The 19,794-nt window shown below is 39.5% G+C and overlaps 1 protein-coding gene across 3 annotated transcripts in view; it reads left to right on the forward strand.

Moving 5' to 3' along the window:
* Positions 1-4,337: 4,337 nt before the first annotated feature.
* The window catches only part of RAF1 (Raf-1 proto-oncogene, serine/threonine kinase), a 45,632-nt gene continuing 30,175 nt past the window's right edge, over positions 4,338-19,794 (forward strand). For 2 of the 3 annotated variants that reach the window (XM_049827012.1, XM_049827014.1), the window contains exon 1: positions 4,338-4,464. The gene's annotated coding sequence lies outside the window, so the exon portion shown is untranslated. Of the gene's footprint in view, positions 4,465-5,716; positions 5,837-19,794 lie in introns of all 3 variants that reach the window. The other variant, XM_049827013.1, reaches the window with a different exon arrangement.

A 19,794-nucleotide genomic window follows, 5' to 3' on the forward strand; every position in this document is an offset into this window, starting at 1 on the left:
ATACTAACTTAAATTCATATACAGAATGAAGTGGTCGACACATAAGGCAGAACTTGTTTGCAGTATTGTGGAGGCAACTATGGCACAACATATTTACCTCAGCCAGTGTGTCTCACAAGGTGTGTGCGTGTGTAAAACTTAACAAAAGAAACCTTGCATGACAGCTCTTGGTAACTGTCTTAAAGCACTTAAATTGGCTTGACCCTGGAAGTAAATAAACTAAAGTGAATTTAAAAATATATGCTGTTCTTACTTCACACTTCAGTATCTATGAGGTTTGTATCAGACAGTCCATTCTGTATCATGAAGTACATGACTTGACTTTACACTGAGATGAAGATTTACTGAAGGAGATCCTTGGGTGTTAGAACCTGCAGATACACAAGCCTACACAACCCTGTCTCATAGCCTGACTGACTTCCCCTGAGTTTTCTAAGTGTAGTAATTACTTAAATGGATCTGCTTCCAGAATCCAGCCTTTCCAGGGAAGCAATGGAAGTCACTACATGCTTAATCTATGACTGATGATAAAGACCAAAGCTTTTGGAAGGAGGTGTCTGTTGTGTTGTGCCTATGGGAAGTCAGTGTTATTTTCATACAGAAGAGAAAGACCCCCAAGATTTAGCTTCACTATTTGGCCTAAGAGATGCTGAACAGAGTGGAGAAAGGCATGCAGTGTAGCCAGCCCAGTAGCAACCAAATTTAGTTGTATAAGGATAACATAAAAAGTTAAGAGTTTGTCCAGGATAAAATAAAAAAAAATAATTAATGTGAACAGACTGTGCTACCATTTCCATTCCAGCAAAACAAGTTAATTGCTTTGTTAACAGCTTCATATATAAGATGTCCTGTTGTTCTGAAGTAATGTATGCAATTTAAATTCTACAATGCATGAAAAAAACCAAACTATAAATTACATTCCCACCCCTCTTCTTTGATCAAGTCAGTGACATGGGGAAATAATAAAGTCTATCAGCTGAACTATAAAATAAAAATAGTTTATGCATCATCATACAAATAACATATTCCTTATCTGGAGTACTTAGCTTTTTGGTTGCTATTGCTTGACTTGTTCAAGGCCACCTTCTTCCTGGCCTCTGTACATTGGACTTCTTTTGTTTCTAACTTGACTTAAATTTTTCCTAAGCAGTGTTCTCTTACTCAAAAGAAAAAAATAATCTTATGGGGTAATAAGAGAATAATTTATAGCATATATCAAAATAACATGCAGAAGTACAATGCTCTGAATGTGGCTCAGATTGAATAACCCTGGATAAAATGGCAAAGTTTGTCTACAGCAGTCCTTGGCTTGAGAAGTAAGGGAGTAAGATTTGATACCCAAAATTCCATAATAAAATGTGTATATACATTTCTTCTTTTTCCCAGCCATCATTACACTGCTAATTCTTGCTACTCATTCTTCTGAGGCTTATAGGTATTTTATGTACTAAAGATACAGTTGAGGTTATATGATACCACTTAAAACTTGTTATATTTTTTGAGACTCCCCAAGTAATCGCACTTAAGTAGACTGGGAATACATGAATATTGCACATAGCAAACTGAACCACAACAAATAAGTAATAGGTTTAACTTTTACACACTTCTTTTCAGCAGTCAATAGTAAAACTCTTCTCAAAGACGGCCACTTAGAATCATCTATCCCGTTTTTAACTATGAGGAAACTGAAGTCTGTGAAGCTGAGATGGCTTTGCCTGTGCGACACACTCACTGGATAAAAGGGAGTTCCCAAGTCTACAAACAGTAGACGGATTTGCCTAATATCTCAAGATAACAGTTATTGTCACTAACTCAGCCTGCTCTAAACTCTAGTGGCACTGGTTCTCATTCTCTTTCTAATCACTCCTCAGGCTGCTTTTTATAAGAGGTAGAAAACACTTCAGATGGTGAAAATGTAAGATTTGATTATATGGCTGGACAAATGAAGGTCTAATACCTGGACATTCACATGTTAAACATATGGTAAACCCAACCACTAAACACAAACATAAAACAGATCAACATCAGGAAGAATGCTAATAATTTTCAGTTTAAAGTTTGTTCAATTTTTGTTTCCCTTTTACTTTAGTGCTGCAATGTTTGAGTTTCTTTGCTTGGTTTCCTTGTTTGCTTTTCTTTTTCTTGTAATTATTGTATTTCTTTGCATGTGCCACATCGTTTAACTATCTGAAATTTGGCTTGCTTTCCTCCATGTGTTCATTTGTTCCACGATTACAATCCTTGATCCTTCTACTCTTTCAAAAGAATTTTAAAACTTTATGAAAAGTCTTCTGTCAAAACCACCTCTTCTTGAGGTGGTTATCCCTATTTTCTTTCCCTTTTTCTTTTTAAGCTTCTCATGGCATGTTCTTACTTATATTTTATATTAAATGTTTCAAGCTCCTTTTGCATATTTTGCAAAAATCTGTACTACTGTCTACCATATTACATGGATATGCTTAGTTTTAAGCCATGTGAATATTTATTGTACACACTGCTTTGAGTTTATTTGTTTCTCCTGGGCCAACTCTTGCAGTCAGATAAAGAGATATGACTCCTGTTAAAGTCATGTAAACTGTGTATGTGCATCAGAGGACTCCTGCAGTTTAAATGTGACATTTAAAAGAAAAGCTACTCTTTAAGAATTTGAAAAGAATGAGTCACATTTAAAAATTTTGTCTTTGCTAGACACCATCTTGGTCTGGATTTGTTTTTCTGGGTTTTTTTTTGGTAGGTCTGAGCCCATGGCAATGGGGAAGAGAAAAAGAGAATAAGCGCTTTTCCCAATAGAAAAGTTGAAATCTCCACGTGGTTTGTCTTACAAAAGAGTGCTACAAAAGTTTAGTTAAATCTTTCTTCTAGCAATATCCTCTAAATTGAAGGCATTATTACACTGGAATAAGTGGGTAACTTCTAGGACATATGAGAATAAAGTACTGAATCACAGTATTCTAGAGACATGGAAATTTCTGTTTCGGCCTTCTAGAGCTCCTGGTTGCCATGCCCATTTCAATCTCCTATTACTTGGCAACAATACCTCTTCCTGGAGAGCACCAGTAGCTAAAAACTTTGTATGGTTTTTTTTTCTTATTTGGTACTTAGGAGAGGCAAGCCCAACAGTGCTGCTTTTCTTTTCTTGCCCTTGCTATGCCTCGCTGAGCTTAATGTTACTTTAGCTGAACTCAAGCCTTGGTTTATATCAGAATGAACTTTCTTCTGTATAGAAATCCCAAATAAGGCTGAGAGAATTTTGCTGGAGGCTCTTCTTAGAGAAGTGCTCATTTAATTAACAATTAACGTAACTTATGTGACTACAAACACAAACGTCTATGCTCTTTAAAAACAGTTCTAGGAGAAATGTTTTATTTTGCAATGGCTAACCTTAGAAGTTTTGTTTTGGGATGATAAATTAACTGTTTACCATTTAACGGGCAGTGCTGTACATTCTCAAAGCCTGACCTAAAATAGGTTGGTTTGTGGTGCACGGGCAGCAACTTAACAACCAGCAGAGTCCTTCAGTATCTTTACTCTTACATGGAGGCTGTGCCGAGTTACATACAGGGGATTGCTGTCTGGCAGCTGTTCCCTGTCTCCTCCAGGAAAAGAGGTTGCACGCTATTTTTTTTTTTTTTTTTAATGTCTCCCCAGCTACCTTTCCCAGCAGTTCACACCCCACCCCTCTCAGCCCGTACCGCCCCTTGGGAATTTCTGCCTGTTCCCTTCAGAAACAGGGCTTGCTTTTGAACAGGTAAGTCTTACGGGCTCTGCGCTGGCAGCGCGACTGAGGCAGGTGTCGGCCCAGGGAGGGACGGCCCTGCCCGCGGGGCCCCGCCGGTGCGCACACACGCACCCGTGAGCTAACCGACTGCCGAAGGGCGCCGTTTAATTAACTGTCGAGCAAGCAAGAGATTTGGCCTGGGCTAGGCTTAGCTGAGCTGAGCGGGGGGCGCGGGGTTGCAGGGAGGCGGCCGTAACGCCGGGCTGGCGGCAGCGCTGCGGGCGCCTCTGGAGGACTGAAGGGAGGCGGCTCGGTCGCCCCGGCAGGGTCCGCTCCGGCTCCCCCGGCACAGCGGCAGGGCTCATCGCCCACTCCCAGACCGGTTAGACCCAAGAAGGGGTGGAGGAGCAGAGGCAACCGCGGCGGCGGCGGCAGAACCTCGCCTCGCCTCCCTCAGCTTGCCGCCTCAGCCGCCGCCGCTCCAAAATGGCGGCCCGCAAAGGGGGCGGGGGCGCGGGGCGGAGCGGGTTCTATCGACAGCTCGGCGCTCCGCGGTCAGGCCGAGAGGCGGGGAGGAGGAGGACGGGAAAAGAAGGCGAGAGGGAAGGAGCCGAGTGCCGAGAGGTCGATGGGCGGAGGATAAATGTCTCGCTGAGTGTGAGGCCGCCATTTTAGATGAGGAACGAAACGGACGGCACCGAGCGGGACGAGCGCCTGCAGGGAGCCGCCGGGAGGGAGTGACATAGGTAGGAGCGGCGTCGGGCTGGTGAGCGGCAGAGGACGCGGCAGGGAGCGAGGGGCAGAAGGGCTCCCCCTTCTCCCCTTTCTCCCCGGCTCGCTCTTCCTCGGCGCTGGCGCCTGGAGCGGCGCCGGCTGGCTCCCAGCGGCGGCTCAGCCCCGGGCGCGCTGACCCGGCCGTCGCCTCGGCCGTGAGGGGAAACCAGGGCGAGGCAAGGGCGGCCGCTCGGCCCCTGACAGGGACCGGGGGAGGAAGGAGGAGGAATCGGCCCTCTCCGTACCTGCGGGGTCGCGGCTCATCGCGGAGCCCTCGGCGCTCCCCCTCCGCCGCCGGGGCCAGCGTCCCTGTCGGCCGCGGGGCCCGGGCGGGGGCTCCCGCCTCGGGAGGGGAGGTGCGCGGCGGCCCGGACCCGGGAACCGGGGAAGGTGCCAAAAAGCCCGGGGCGGGTGGTCTGAGGCCCGTGGCGGCTGCGGCGGGTCAGGTGGGAGGGGAAGGTGCGCCGCGGCCGCCGCCTGTCAGTGCCAGCGCGGAGCCCCGGGGACGGAGCCGCCGCCGCCCGCCCCGGGGGGCTGGGGGGGGGGGGGGGGTGGGAAATGCGCGGCCGAGGCGGGTGTGCCCGGGGGCTGGGGCTCCGCTCCGCCGGGCCCGGCCCGGCCCGGTGCTGCGGCGGCCAGCGGGCGGGATGAGCAACGGGCGCCCGGCAGCACCTGGAACGGTGCCCCGGTGGCGGGGAGGGAGGGGCGGGATGCCCAGCGGTGCCCCCGCTTGCCCGGCCTCCTCGGGTCTGCGCTTCGCTGCTGGCAGCTTTGTCCCTCCTGTGCTTCCAGCGGGGACTCCCTAACCTTTCTGTTACTTTGATCTACTGTCTAATGAACCGAGAACGGAAGATGCGTTTAAGCTGTATTAGCATAACTGAATGCATTCTGCTTAGGCATTCCTCAGTTTGAACTGCTTGCCTGACTTTTTTTTTATTCCCCGACTTAGATTCAGTTTTAAAAAAAGACACTTGAAAACTGGAGTAAGGTTCTTTAGTTTCCTAATTTTTTCTGAACTGGTACAACTTTGCCATGTAGAAATGGTGTTACTCCAGAGCCAGGGCTTAAGGATTGCACTGTTTCTGGACTCTTTTAATCTACGGTCTAAATGTACACACAAATAACCTGCCCGTGCTAACAGCAGCACGTCTCTTGTCCATTGTTCGTCTGGCCTACGTCAGGCTAAGTAACTTGTGTAGAATTTTTTTTTTTTTTCCTTCTTAGCCTTTAAGTGACATCCATAAATGCAGGGACCTTACCTGGGACAATGAGATCTCAAAACCAGTTGTAGTGGAATTGCTACAGCACAGTGTGCATTCCAGATGCAATTGTAGGTTCTTGTAGGTACGTATGCAAAACCAGAAGGGTCTGTAATGGAGTAAAACTAAGACTCTTCCAAAACCAAAGCCAACTTAAAATATCTGAAAATAGTTTTGTACAAAGCACTTATTACTTTAAAATGTCTTTTATTTTAATGCTTCTGAAGAACTTGGCTCCAAATGTTGCCTAAAAGATCACTGCATTGTGTAAAACTAAGATTTAATTTGAATGGACATGCTTATCCTTTAGGATGTGTCTGCAGTGTTGGTGCAGAAGAAAAGATTGAATTGGTGAATGTGAGAGTTAATTTCAGGCAGTTCAGTTAAATCTGTTCAGTGGACACCCATTCAGAATGGAAGTGGCTTTAATTTAGTTTGTCTTAAAGAAAAATTTCTGTAGGTGAACCCTAAGGCTACAATTAATCATAAAAAAAGTATGGATCTGTATGAATGTTCATTAAATGGATGACTGATTAATAGGGTAAGCAATTTAATCTTAGATTATTAAATCAGAAGTGAAATAACTTACTTGGGTTGGAGCAGTGGTGCTTTCAGAAATCTGGAATGTGTTTTTCATACGGTTTGTTGCCATACTTAATATCTTCAGGACTGGACAACTTATTGTGCAACACTGCTGACTAACCTGCTTTGAAAGAAAATCTGGAAGTAGCAGATCTATTTTTTTCCAAAGTAGATGTAAAACTTTATTTTGTTTCAGTTGAATGCCTTTGGTGTTTACCTATAATTTTCCATTTTTTATTCTTTAACAACAACAAAGTTTATTCAAATTACATACGAAGTTACTGCTGTCTCAGGGCCTGAACTTACTACAACTTATTAAAATAACTCATATTTTATAAACCACAAACATGACCCACGGAAATCATTGGTCAGCACTTCTTGGTATGCTAAATCAGCACTAGTTTCTTCTGGGACATGTACTCCCCTCCTCCCTCTAGTTTATATATTTGGCTCCTTTGCTCTTGGGAAACCAGGAGTTGAGGAAAAAACAAGTTTTCCTTGTTTTCTGTCTTTGAAGACAAATTAAATTGAGATGATGAGAGCTGTTGGTTCTAAAACTACTGTAGGAGATGGGAACCAAAAGCTGGTTCGAATTACTATGTATAAATAAGTCTTCAATCAGTTAGTTTCAAATGCAGGAGTCATGGTGATAAATTCACTTTTGTGTTATGGATATAGAATGTTTAAATTATTTTTTTTATTTCTGATAAAGTTAGGAGAGCAAATAAACTAACAAAGTCTAGTTCAATACAGGCTTGTATTTGGGTCTCTGATCATCTCTGCTGCAAACATACTGTCTTTCTCTTCCATGACACCCTCAGTCAGTCCCTTTGCCACACCTTTTTAATACCTTTAGCAACCCTTGCTTTCCCATCTTTGCTATTGCCTTACTTAAACACCTTCTTTTTTTTTTTTTTCTCCCCCCCCCCCCCCCCCAGCTCCTCCTCTCCCTCTATTATGTTGCTTGTCTACCTTCTTGGCCTGCCAGCTAGGCTGGAGGTTTTTTCTTGGTTTGGTTTTGTCACGTGGTGATGTGCTGCTGCAGCTAGCATGCCAAAGGTTTGTGCTGTGGTGCCCTCACTGATGAAGATGCTGGGAGAGCAAAGGATTCTTCCATGCTTTCGCTTCCTATTTCCATAGCCTGTGGGAATATTGTATTCTTGATGCCTCTACCTAACTGTTTAGTTGAAATAAGCTAGTACGTCCACAAGTTGCTGGAGGAGAAGCAGAAGGACAGCTGGGTGGCATGATCACATAAGGCCAGTTGCCTACGGAACAATGATAACATGTTTTTGTGCAGTAGAATTTCCAAAACTTCCATGCAAATTCAGCTTGAAACAAATGAATAATTGAGAAGGGAGATTGTAAGAAATAAGTTCCTGGACCATCTTCTAACTTAAAAATGCAGAAATCTAAAGACTGTGTAACTGTGTGAAGAGAAATAGAAGTCAGTGTTCTATTTCTTGTGAAAACATCAAATTGCGTAAGTCAAAATTATATTTATTTGGGGAAGTAACAAGAATAGACAAAGCAAGATTAAAATTTGTGATTTAACTGAAATTTCAAGCACGGCAATTTAAGCACGATTTCAGTAAGTTTCACATAAGTTTAATTTCTGAACCAGCAGGCGTGTTTATATCTGCATTGTACCAAATTTGATTGATTTTGTGTAATTGCTTATGCAAAACCCTTGAGTATTTTCTGGTATGAAATATATCCATTGTGTATTGAATAAGGTTGTGGAAACACGTTGTGAGCTTTAACAATTAATTGAAAGAGGAATTGATACAACACTAGATCAGGTAAAAATGCTAGGTTTATGACAAATTAACAAGGTATTTTAGCAATGAGCATGCATTAACTCATGAGTTTGGGGACAGCCTAAAGTAGATACAACTTATTCTGTGTGGGTAATCCAGATATGTATTTAGTGATGTTGCTAGTTTTTCTGAAAAGAAAGTCTGTTTTGGACAAAGTTCTGTGAATAATTCTCAGTGCTCTGTTGGCTCTTGCTGCATACGCTATTTTTTTGTAAACAACGATTTTGCTTTGAAAAGCAGCTGGCGCACATTTATTCCTTTAGTGACTTGAATATTGTGTTTGTACTATAAATGCCATCTGTTTCACACAAAGTTGATTTTATTGCAGCAGTGTGTACTGACCTTTTATGGTTTAATAGAATATGGTCATCTTGTGTACTGAAATGCCGCAATGCATACAGTAGGTGAGGATAAACAAAGCACTGTTCTTGAGTCATTTGTAAATCAGTAAAGCATTTTCTTGGTAGACTTCAGACCTAAGAATTATAACTGGTAATTAATAAATACAACGTTTACATAAGTGAGTATCCTTTTTTCAGGGTTTTAAGTGACATAGTCAATGTGATTCAGTTATATATTTTCCAGAAGTTTTTGCTTGCTTATGGGGAATGACAGGCTTTTTAGAGCTAAGATTTTAACGTAGGAAAAACTCTGGATTCGTGTAGAACAATACGGTGGCAAATGCAGGTCATTGGATTTGTTTGCAGTTGCAGGTGTGTCTGTGTTCTGCCATTTCTTCTATGCATGTTCCAAACATATCCTGCATGCTTGCATAAATGAAGCAGAGCAGTAGCACAGTTAAATCAAAGCTGATTGGTTTTAACTTCAGGCAAAAGAGTTTTAGAATTGCCTTGCAAATAATCTGTGCATGTGGTGAGTGTATAAGTGACTCTGCCTTGTTTTCTTTGCAGTATCTGAAAATCTGCAAATGGGACCTGTATCTCCAGCTCTTCTGATATAACCCCCTTTTTATGTTGTTGTTCTTAGTTTCATTGCTTTGTGGAATCATTTCACTTGCTGTGTTGTGGCTCTCTGCAGATGCTGAGTTGATTACGGTAGTGCTGCCTGTTTTCTCTTACTACTGCATTACATTGCTTCATTTCAGATTTCAGCTTACGTTGCATACTTGCTATTGGTTTAACCCTAAAATATGTCATTTCTGACAAACAGCTGACAAAAGGGTGTTAATTAATATTGCATTCCAATTGAAATACGTAGTATCGCTTAAGAGCAGTTGAGACATCTTGTATATTTTTAGTTCACAAGCTAGAGGGAGGTTGCTTCACTAACTTGCAGCTGGGTGTGGCATGGGGTTAACCATATTAATTAAAGCTGGCTCAGAGGTTTAGACTTTAAAAAATGGCTCAGAGCCCCCATTATAGTCTTCTGTTACATAATTTTTTTCACTGTAGAACAAGATAGAGTTTTGAAAATGAGTGTTTTGAGAACACCTAGCTGCAGAGACTAGCAAGAGGGAGATGCAAGGTAGCGCACAACTAGAAGAAAAGTATCTTTAATGCCTTTGTACCTTTGCAGGGCTAACATTTAAGTATATATTCAGAAACTTTAATATATGACTAATCTTCCTTTTACTGTAATATCTTTTGTTAGTAATTTGCTTCCAGTATATGTCCCTGTCAACTCTATCAGTAATTTTTGCTAGTTTTTGCATACTCCACTTTCTTCTTCTATTTTCAGTCATTTAACAGTGTTTGCTCAAAGTCTGGTCATGCGTTCAATATTTTCTAGAGTGGTCTTTCCAGTCTATTAGTGTACAACAAAAGGCACTCCTCTCTCTTTACTCTCTTACTACCTGTGGAAGAGATGAACTGTGTCTCCCCCACTGCGACAGCTTGTTGGAGAAACAAGTAAATTATCCTTTTTTCTTTATTCTATAATTTTCCCTGTGTAGAAGAAACTATGTGTGAAATTTTACATAAGATTTTACATTTCTTGGTGAAACTGAAGGAAGCATGGTGAAAGTTATACTCCCTTTTGTTTGCATGAAATTATAACAGAAATGTAGGAACACAGAGGGATAGTCCTGCAAAGTAATACAGCAAATGTAGGGAGGATCGTTAGACTGGAAGCTTCAATGGTGGCAATGTTGCTAGGAAGAAAAAATACTAGTTAATCAGATTTTAAGGGTTTTAAAAAAATTTATTGCAACCCCCAAATGCTAGTTACATTATTCCCAAATGGTTATCATAGAAAGTACAATGTTTTTATAAATTTATTGTGAAAGAAAAAGCAAGGTGGATTTTAACTCCACTTAATGTGGAGATGAAAGAGCCTGTAATTACCTCTCTAGCTTCCAGTTGAAAAGGTGTATTTTGATATACAGTAACAAATTGGGTTTTTTTTAACTTTGTTTTAGAAACTTTGTTCTAAGTGTCACAAAGTTGCTCAGATTTGTAACATAGGATACAACTCCAGCTTCAGATTCTATAAAACCTTTTTTTTAGAATTCCAGAAGTTCAGAATTTACCTAGTAGTTGTTAGTTTCACGATTGCTGCCAGGTTAATATTTTCCTTATTTTGATAATTTCTGATAGAATTTGAATTCCCTCAGGTCTAATTATCTCATGAGCCCATTAAAATAATTATTATTGGTTCTTTATTTGTGCACTGCTTGTTGTAATTTTATACAGTATTTTTGTAAAACCTGTATTGTAAAACTTGTGCATTAAGTATGGCAAATGCATCTAAACTCTCTACTTTTGAATTTGCATGTATATGACCTATGTATATTTCTTCATATAGACACAGAGTACTGGGGCCACTGTGTGCAAATAAGAAACATATATTTGATTATGCCAGCACTTTCAAACTTAAGGAGAGTTAAATATGTTGATGATCATTCAGTTTGTCTTAGACTGAGGGGAAAAAATGTAGCAGTAACTGTGCAAGCTAAGTGATGTCCTGCTTTTTTATAGCTTTCTTTTCCCTCCCTATCTCCCTCTCCAATAACTTTTGAAAGCCATGTCCAATCAGTACCAATCCATAGGCATGAGCACGCAGAAGCCTGTCTGTGGTGTTGAAGATGGGAGGATACTGGTTTCCCTTGCCTCTAATTAGAAAGCTAAGCAATTTCAGTCATCTGTAAGTCAAGCTGCTGGCTAAGGAACATGAATTTCTTCTAGCAAAACAACATTTCTGTCTCGGTTTGATCACTGGTCTAACAGTTTTAAGTGTTCATGTTGTGTTGGTTGTTACCTTTATGTGGAAACATGGGAAAAAAACGATCTAGAGTTCAGGTGCTAGGGGGTGGTTGTTCCAGGGTGGTTGGAGTTGAGGGGGTGTGTTTGCAGAAATGGGCCAAAACGGGCTCATTGGAGCATGGCACGTGTGCGGCTGTGAGAGAATGTAGTAAGTTAAGTAGCTTCCAGAGTGTGTTGCAGCCAAAAGAAACAATAAAGTGTGCAAGGCTCTAATTTTATGCTGACATTTAACAAAAAATAAACGGTGTTCTGAATTACATCATTCATCTGTGTTAAATGCTTTAGAAGCAAGTATGCAGCTTACACAGGCAATAATAGCATGCTGAAACAAAGTGTTCGTGTCAGAGTGATACAGTGGATTGATTTCAGCTGAAAGTCAGTTCCAGAGCTTACTCTTAGATTTCTCAAACCTTTTAAGTTGACTGTGTAACTTGTTCACTGGCAATCAAGAGGTTATAAAAAGAGAGCCAGCTGATGTTGCAATCTAAGCACTGGCCATATAGTGGAAAGACTCTCCTTTGGCATGTTCACTAGTGCTATTTTTACCTATTCCAGTAAGATCTGCCCTTGTAATGTTAAATTACAGGACATTACCTGAAATTATTTTGTTTTACAGAACTGCTGTATGCTCTGAAGAAAATTTTCAATAAAATTGTCAGGCAGATTGAGACTAAAATTGTCTTACATTTGAAAATATTATTTCTTCTGTCACCACAAATAATACTGCTGCTGTAACTGTAAGAGAGCCTTTTCACTTTTGTTTGCATACTTTATGTCTGGCAGAGGTGTGGGGTTTTTTTTTGTTTGTTTTAGGGTTTTTTCTTCTTCTAATTTTGGTTTCCTTTGTATATTAAGTGTTTTGTCTTTGTCAGTTTCTCATGTGGAGATTTTAAATAGGCAATGTGATTTTTAAAGACCAGGAATTAACAGTGTAGCCCAGGAAATAAGTGTAGCAGGATGTTTTTGTCATTATAACTTCTAAAAAGCCTATTAAATTTCAAGTTGATGGTTCCATCACACAATAGAAAATTAATTTAATATTTTTTTTCTGGGAGCAGATTTTCAGCATTGCCAGTGACAAAATGCTGTATCTACCAAACATTGTAGTGAAAACTGGAGAAAACAGCAAGAATGCTGTAACAGTATAACACTGGGGTTCAGCTGTATAGAAGTATTACATACGATACCACATATGCAGATGTATGACCATCTGAATCACAGTGCTGAAATGTCTAATGTTTGTGATTATCTGATCTTAAATACAATATTGTCCAGGTGTATTTTGTAAAACTGTCAGCACCTAGTTCAAAAGTGACTTGACAGCCCTGAAACACAAACCTATCATTTTAAAACTCTGTTTCAAACTCTTGATCTGGCTATTTATACTTGTAGGAGAATTTTTAATTTTTCAAAAGCAATGCTTTGATACTGAAGTATGATCAGTGATCAACTTGTGTGAGTTCAGCATTCCCCTTACAGAAGAACACCTGCTTCCCTTACTCCTCCTCTTGCACTGTGGAGTATCTCAGGTGGAAATCCTGTGAGTAGGCAAACTTCCTCCAGTACAGAGTAATTTTCTTCTCCTTTGGCTTTGCCATTGTCTTAGGTGAACAATTCTACTTCTCAGGTTTAATTGAATCTCACATCTGCAATAACAGCTGGTAGTTTTGTCAACTCTTTTGCTTCTTAAACCCTTTTTGTTGCCAGTTCTGTTAGCAAATGTTCTTAGTGATTTTTGTTTTTCATCAATCTCTTACCTGTCAGGAAAAATAGGTGATTTTTTTTTTTTACTCCCTTGCAGCTGTTACTTTGATTGCAGGTAGAAATATTGTACCTGCTGCTTCTTTAACCCATCACACTTGTTTTATGCTATGCCTTCTCTTCTTGAATTGTATATGAGTTTCCTTTTTTTTTTCCTGGCTGATTCTACAATAAAAATGCTTTGGGTTTTCAGTCTGTAAAACCTCTACCCCACCCCATCAGTTTTCTCTCCTCTTTTTCATCTAACATTATCCATTATACTAATTGTCTCAAAGTGCATCCCAGACTCTTTTCAGCTCAGTTTTTAGCTCTTGTTTTCCTCAGAAACTGGTCTTTATAAATCTCTTAATCTCTTAGCTAAATGTGAGGATCATAACTGTATCCTTGCTTTTATCAGTTTGCTAATTGTCAACTTAGGTACTTTTAAAATAAAAAAACCCACCACTTCCCCCTCACCCCCTCATGCCTACATTGGTTCCCATGAGGATGTCTTTCTTTGGTCCTCTGCTTATTCTTATGGTTCTTATGGTGGTTTTGATCTTCCCTGTTTTTCTCTGCTTCTGGCCCCCACATACTTTCTGGTCACATCACTTTCCACACCTTATTCCTCAGTACTGTAATCTGTTAAAAAATAAACAAACAACACCTCCTCCCCCTTGATTCAGTGTGGATTATTTCCTAAATATATCTTTATTGCTGACTGGTTGTCTTCTGTTAGAACTAAAGATCTCATCTTTTTTTCTGGTGTGCAAAAGATGGAATTCCTTCTTCCCTTCTCCCCAGTCTCCCTGCTTATCTTTTCTTGTAATGGAAACCATATTCACAGTATTTTGCATGTCACATTCCTAAATGTTTGCTGTAGAGAGGTATGCAAGTTAGTAAGCAGGGTAAATGTACACTTCAGACTAAGTAGGTTTTAGTTTTAAAATTATTAAGTGGCTCAAGGTGGAGATCCCAAACCATTCTTCTGGTTTCTTTTTATTCTTTGGGAGTTTGCCATCTTTGGTAAAATCATTGCTGCTTACCCCCCTCTGCCCCTTTCCCCTACCTGCTCTATCTAGGAGAGAGGATACTTGTAACCAAAAGTGAGCTAGCAATAGAAGATCTCTTCTTGAATTTTTTTTATGTGTACTTTCTTGTATTTCATATAAAGAAAGATATGAGGAACCTGGGACTGTTCAGCCTGGAGAACAGAAAGCTTTGTGGGGGATCCTATCAATGTGTGTTTGTACACTGGTGGGAGGGAATGAAAAGGACATCAGAATCTTCTCATTAGTGCCCAGTCACAGCCCAAGGGGCAGCGAGCCCAAATTAAAACACATGAATCTCCATCTGAACACAAGAAAACACTTTTTTTTTTTTTTTTTTTTTTTTTTTTACTGTGCGGGTGGTCAAACACTGGAAGAGGTTGCAGAGTGAGGCTGTGGAGCGTGTATCTGTGGGGATGCTTGAAACCCAACTGATGTGGTCCTGGGCAGCCTGCTATAGCTGACTCTGCTTGAGCAAGGAGGTTGAACTAAATGGTTTCAAGAGGTCCCTTCTAGCCTCAGTGACTGTGTTGCATCTTTGCCTACTTTAATCATCTCTGTACGGGATTGTTTTAGGAATTGCTAATTAGGATGGGAACTTTGGGTAAGAAAGCATTTTACCATTTACTATATAGTGAATATTTTTGTGTACTTGACTTGCACTGCTTTCTTTCACTAATCTGAGTTTCCAATCTTTTAATCAAGACTTCTTTGGCTTCCCTAGGAATTCTTCCTTTTACAGTTAATGCTTATATGCAAGACACAGATAGCCTTCAGAAGCTTAGCTTCTTACTACTTCTTTTGTTGTTGTTGTTTTGGACCGTGATTTGTTATAACATTTATGAGTCAGTGAGGTGTTTTTCTGTAGAAGTGAGGAACTGGTGTCTGAGAAGAAAGTATTCAACTCATACTTAATTTTTAATTTAGTGAGTTTTTAGCTGTGAAAGATTATTATGATGCTCTTGAATAATTATGAGATTATGTTGAGCTGGGGTAGCATTTGGTTGTCATGCAGTCTGGCCTTGCACAGTGCATCTCATTACACTGGACTATTGGATAAAATAATGAAAGGCTAGAAGGCCCTGAAAACTATAACAGTAGAAGGATGATAAATTAACACCTACTATTGATGTAATTCGCAAAATAATTTTTTGGTTATTAATTTGGCATGTTGGGCATGTGTATAAGTTTTTCTATTAAAATAGTAAATGTCTTCTGGTTTTGTCTTACCTTCCACAGATTATGTACTTCATCCTTTTGTTGTAGGACTTTATTTGCTTAAAGGAGAAACTAAAGGTATAAAAAACTTTCTCTGGTTATCTTTCCCTTCATCCTTACTCTGCCCCCCATTCTTTCTTCTGAGGTCCCTGGGTCTTTCCTGGAGGAAGGGAAACTTATCACAGCCGAGCTCAGTGCTTGTATTGCTTCACTGCTACTAAAATTTGCTTTTTGTTTTTTTGAAAAAATCCATGAAATTGATATGATACCTACAGTTGTTTCAGTGTTTGCTTTATCAGAAGTGTATGTTTACCTTCAGCTCTTACTTTAGTCAGTCTCCATGGATATTTACTTTGTAGGGGGAAAGCCCTTTCCTCAGTTTAGAACTTTAGATCTTGATATTTGACTTTCTTCAAATAGCATTTGCCTTTCCACACAACTACAGATCTGTTGTGAATAACCCAGACCTAATGTAAATCAAGTCTGCGACATTATCTTGCAGCTGGTGGTCATTTTGGTTTTTTTTCTTTTCTGGGGTTGTACCTCTGAAACAAAAAATCTGTTATGGTACTTTGTTAAATAAAAACCCACCCAAACCCTTGTAATTTCATAGATGTATTTAGTAAGATAATGTAAGATAGAGTTAAAACGGAGCATAATTTCTCTTTGGAGACAATCAGGATAGTAAATTTTTTACATAGTCTAAATAATTTAGCTTGTATACAATCTGTAATTTCTAATTACATTCAGTTTTTATTTGCCTTTTTATGCAGGCTTTTTTGCAAATACCAGTGCATACGAAATTAGTAGAGCTGTCCAGGCAATTTGTAACTAAAATACTCAGGTAGACTTAGTTCATATTGCAGAAATGTATGTTCAACTATTCCCAGGTGTACTTTATTTTAAAATGTAAGGGAGAACCATTTGTTCTATCTTCTTACAGAAAAATATCTCGAGGCCCTTTCCAAACCTTCCTTAGTGCTATTGCCCCTCTTCCCTGCCGTCAACCCCTCTCCAATCTGTACATTATTTGCAGTATTGACCTCCCAGTGGCATTGCTGATTCTGGCACAGAGCCCACATTTAATCAACTACATTTATTAGTTTAAAGCTGCCCTGAGTGAATGAAGAGAATACCTCACTCTTGAATTAGCTGGATCACTGCATGCTATTCTGTCTAACTGTACAGATAATCTAGCTGGTATTTCGCAACAGTATTTTAACAGTAACTGTGGTATGTCTGAACTGTACAGTTAGCCTGCGTAACTAGTGGCTCCCATCAGTTACTTCAATAACCTGATCTCAGTCAGTGGTCCTTTTCAGCAAAACTGAGGTTGGTTTAAAGACTGGTATGTTCTCAGTGCTGGTATCCTCAGTGTTGCTTCACTTACTACGTGCAACTGAGGGAGGACAGAGCCAGTAATTCTTTGTGCTGAGATTCCCAGTCACTTTTGTTTAATCCTTGAGAACTTGTGTGGGAAGGGCATTTGGTAGATGGCTGACATTTGAGTAACTTTTTCATCCTTGCTGTAAAGTGGATGAGTTCCAGGCAACTGTACACACAGTTTGAGGCTTTCAGCCGTACTTGAAACAATTCAAGCATGAGCAAGTTCAGAATGCAAATAGGCACGTGTCTGAGAATGTATGTACAGTTGATTGAAAGGCTTGGGGGGAAAAAATGCTTGTCCAAAGTGTCTTGTCTGTGTAATGTCAATACACATGTAAACTCATAGCCCCACTTCTGCAATCCAAGGTCTGTTTTAAAGACCTATCTTTCTTAATCTTTCTGTGGAGGATTCTGCTGTGAAGAGTTTAACACTATGGTGAAGAAACAACAAGTCTAAGCGTGACAAGAGTGTTATATAATGTGATTCTGATATAATCAGATATAAGAAAGCAGTGTTCAGTATGCTTTTTATTTCTAGTAATGCATTTGAGTTTACCAAATTAAAAAATGAGAACATCTTAAATATCACTTCAGCTTTAATTCTCTTCATAATGTTAAGAGAACACATTTAAAACATTGAGTGACTGCCTCTCAATATTTATCAATTTTGATTATCAGATAAAAATTATAAATTATTATACTGAAAAAAAGTAGAGCTTTTATTGCTTGACATACTTCTGGGTGGTTTGTTAGCTAAACTTGTACAAAACGTACATGCAAAATTTGTGTACTTTCCTTGCTTGCCTTTTCCTTTCATAGCTGTTTTTGCAATTTTGTAAACTATTTTGTGAATCTATATAAACTCAGCAGCAGAACTTAACTAAAATTTTAAAAAATTCTTACTGAGTGCTTGAAAGCACCTGCTGCATTTTTCTTTTTAGCTGGGATTGCTTTATTTGCTTTGGGAAAGGGAAGGATTTGGATTCTATATCCCTTTGTGCTCTTTTAGATACAAGCAGAGTGTTCAGTGCTCCTTTTTCTCTAATGAAGGAATTCAGGTTTTGTAGGGAAACTTAGAGCTCCGCATTTGAACTTGATAGAAATTTCATGTGGGAAGAAATGGGTGACTAACATGGGAATGATCTGTGTGGAGGACAAACCAAAGAGATCTTCCAAAAAATTGGTTAGGAAAAGTAGCCTAGAGCTGTTCTAATCAACAGGGAAGAGCAGGCATAGAGCAGCCAAAGATGCAGGTAGTTTTGGTCACAAATACCTACTAACTGAAGCCTAAAGTACAGCCTACTACAGCCAAGTAGTATATAAACCAAGACTTGGTTTATGCTTACAAACCAAAGTTTTACTCTGAAAGTTAAATATGAAGACATGTTAATCTTGCAAAGGATTAATCAATCTGAAAGCATGTCAGACTGAGAGCTGTATTGCTTGTGCCCTCCTTATTGTGAAGCCCCATTGTTGGAAAACCAATGTTATTTTTTTCCTTAAATACTTCTAAGTTATGTTAGCAGCATAATGGCTGAAGTAATGACTAAAATTAATGGTTCAGAGCAATAGAAAAAAAGATGAGAAAAGATACTTCCAAGATCAGAACACCTGAGGCAGAAGTTATGTGTGTAATCTTTAAGTATGGGTTGGTTTTTTTGTGTGTTGGGGTTTGGTTTTTTTGCCCCTGAACAATAACGTTTCCTCCTGTTAATTTTTAAAATTTTTTTGTCAGTTCTATTGGGGGGAGCTTGCTTTTTGGCGTTGATCTCTTAAAATGAAGGACATTCAAAGGAAAAATGCCAACCTTGCAGATGTATGAGAGATCTGCCTGGGTTGTTAGACTGATCCTAACTCATGCCCTGCATTTATGTTTACATGGATCACAGCTTTATTAATATAGGAATGGGTCCATATTTATTTTCTACTGCTATGAAAAACTACTCTTAAAAAATACTGCTATATATCACAATAGGTATTTGTTTGGTGTGGGTTTCTTTTTTTCCCCAGACAACTGGTCACCCATGCAATATTAAATCAATTGAGAATTACTGTATGGGAGGGAAGCTGAGAAAAGACAAGTTAAATGTATTATTGATCTTTTTGTGTCAAGGATGAAAACTTTGCTTATAAGCAACTTTTAAAGCTTATATTTTCTAACAAAAGCGTTCACTTTGAAATGGATTCTGTGTTTTGTTCTGTGGTGTTTTGCCTTTGTATATATATCTCATTAAACATGAGTGTGGCTTTTAATTGTTCATGTGGATAAAAATGGCACCATGTGCGTGTTGGGAGGGGGAACTGTATTTACATTTTCTTTAAAAGCTTCTGGTGTTTGTTTCAGAAATAAAGGAAAGGGCAAGGCACCTAAACTCTATACTGAGAGGAGTTTAGCTTTGTATTCTGTGAACTTTAAGGCTTCTTCATTACCAGTTTCAGCATTCCTTAGGGAGACCAACTAAAATTTTTAGCAGTTTGGACTAAACACTTTTTGCTAGTCTTGGAAAAAGTTAAAGTAACTTAAAGTATCTTTCAGATATGAATGAATAATATGAGTGTATGATCTGAGTGGATATGAGTGAATGGTCACTAGGAATTTGTTACTGTCAGATGTGCACATTGCATAGCTGTTTTGTGCATTTGGTTTTAATGCTTGTTCAAATGACTACTTATCAAAACCTGTAATCTATGCAAAAAGTACTAATGAAAAGTGCAATCTTGGTCACAATGTTCAGTATATCTGTGGGAGGTGGAGGAATACTATGAGTGTTTGGTGGTTTTTTTTTTTCTGCTCAGATTGAATTTTAATATGAAATGAATCAGTATCAGTTCCCTAGCAGTACTGGATCTACAAGGGCACTGATATACTTTAACATCTAAAAATATTCTTTGAATGCTGCTGTTGCAGTTTTTCAGTTTTAGACAGGCTCTTTGAAGTAATTTTCATGAAAGTGAGGAGTTGCAGGAAGAAAAATTTTAAAGAAAAATTTTAGAAAGATGTATGAAAATATTCAGCTGGCAATAGAT

This window comes from Accipiter gentilis, chromosome 23 (assembly GCF_929443795.1).
Source record: "Accipiter gentilis chromosome 23, bAccGen1.1, whole genome shotgun sequence".
In the NCBI taxonomy this organism is placed as follows: domain Eukaryota; kingdom Metazoa; phylum Chordata; class Aves; order Accipitriformes; family Accipitridae; genus Astur; species Astur gentilis.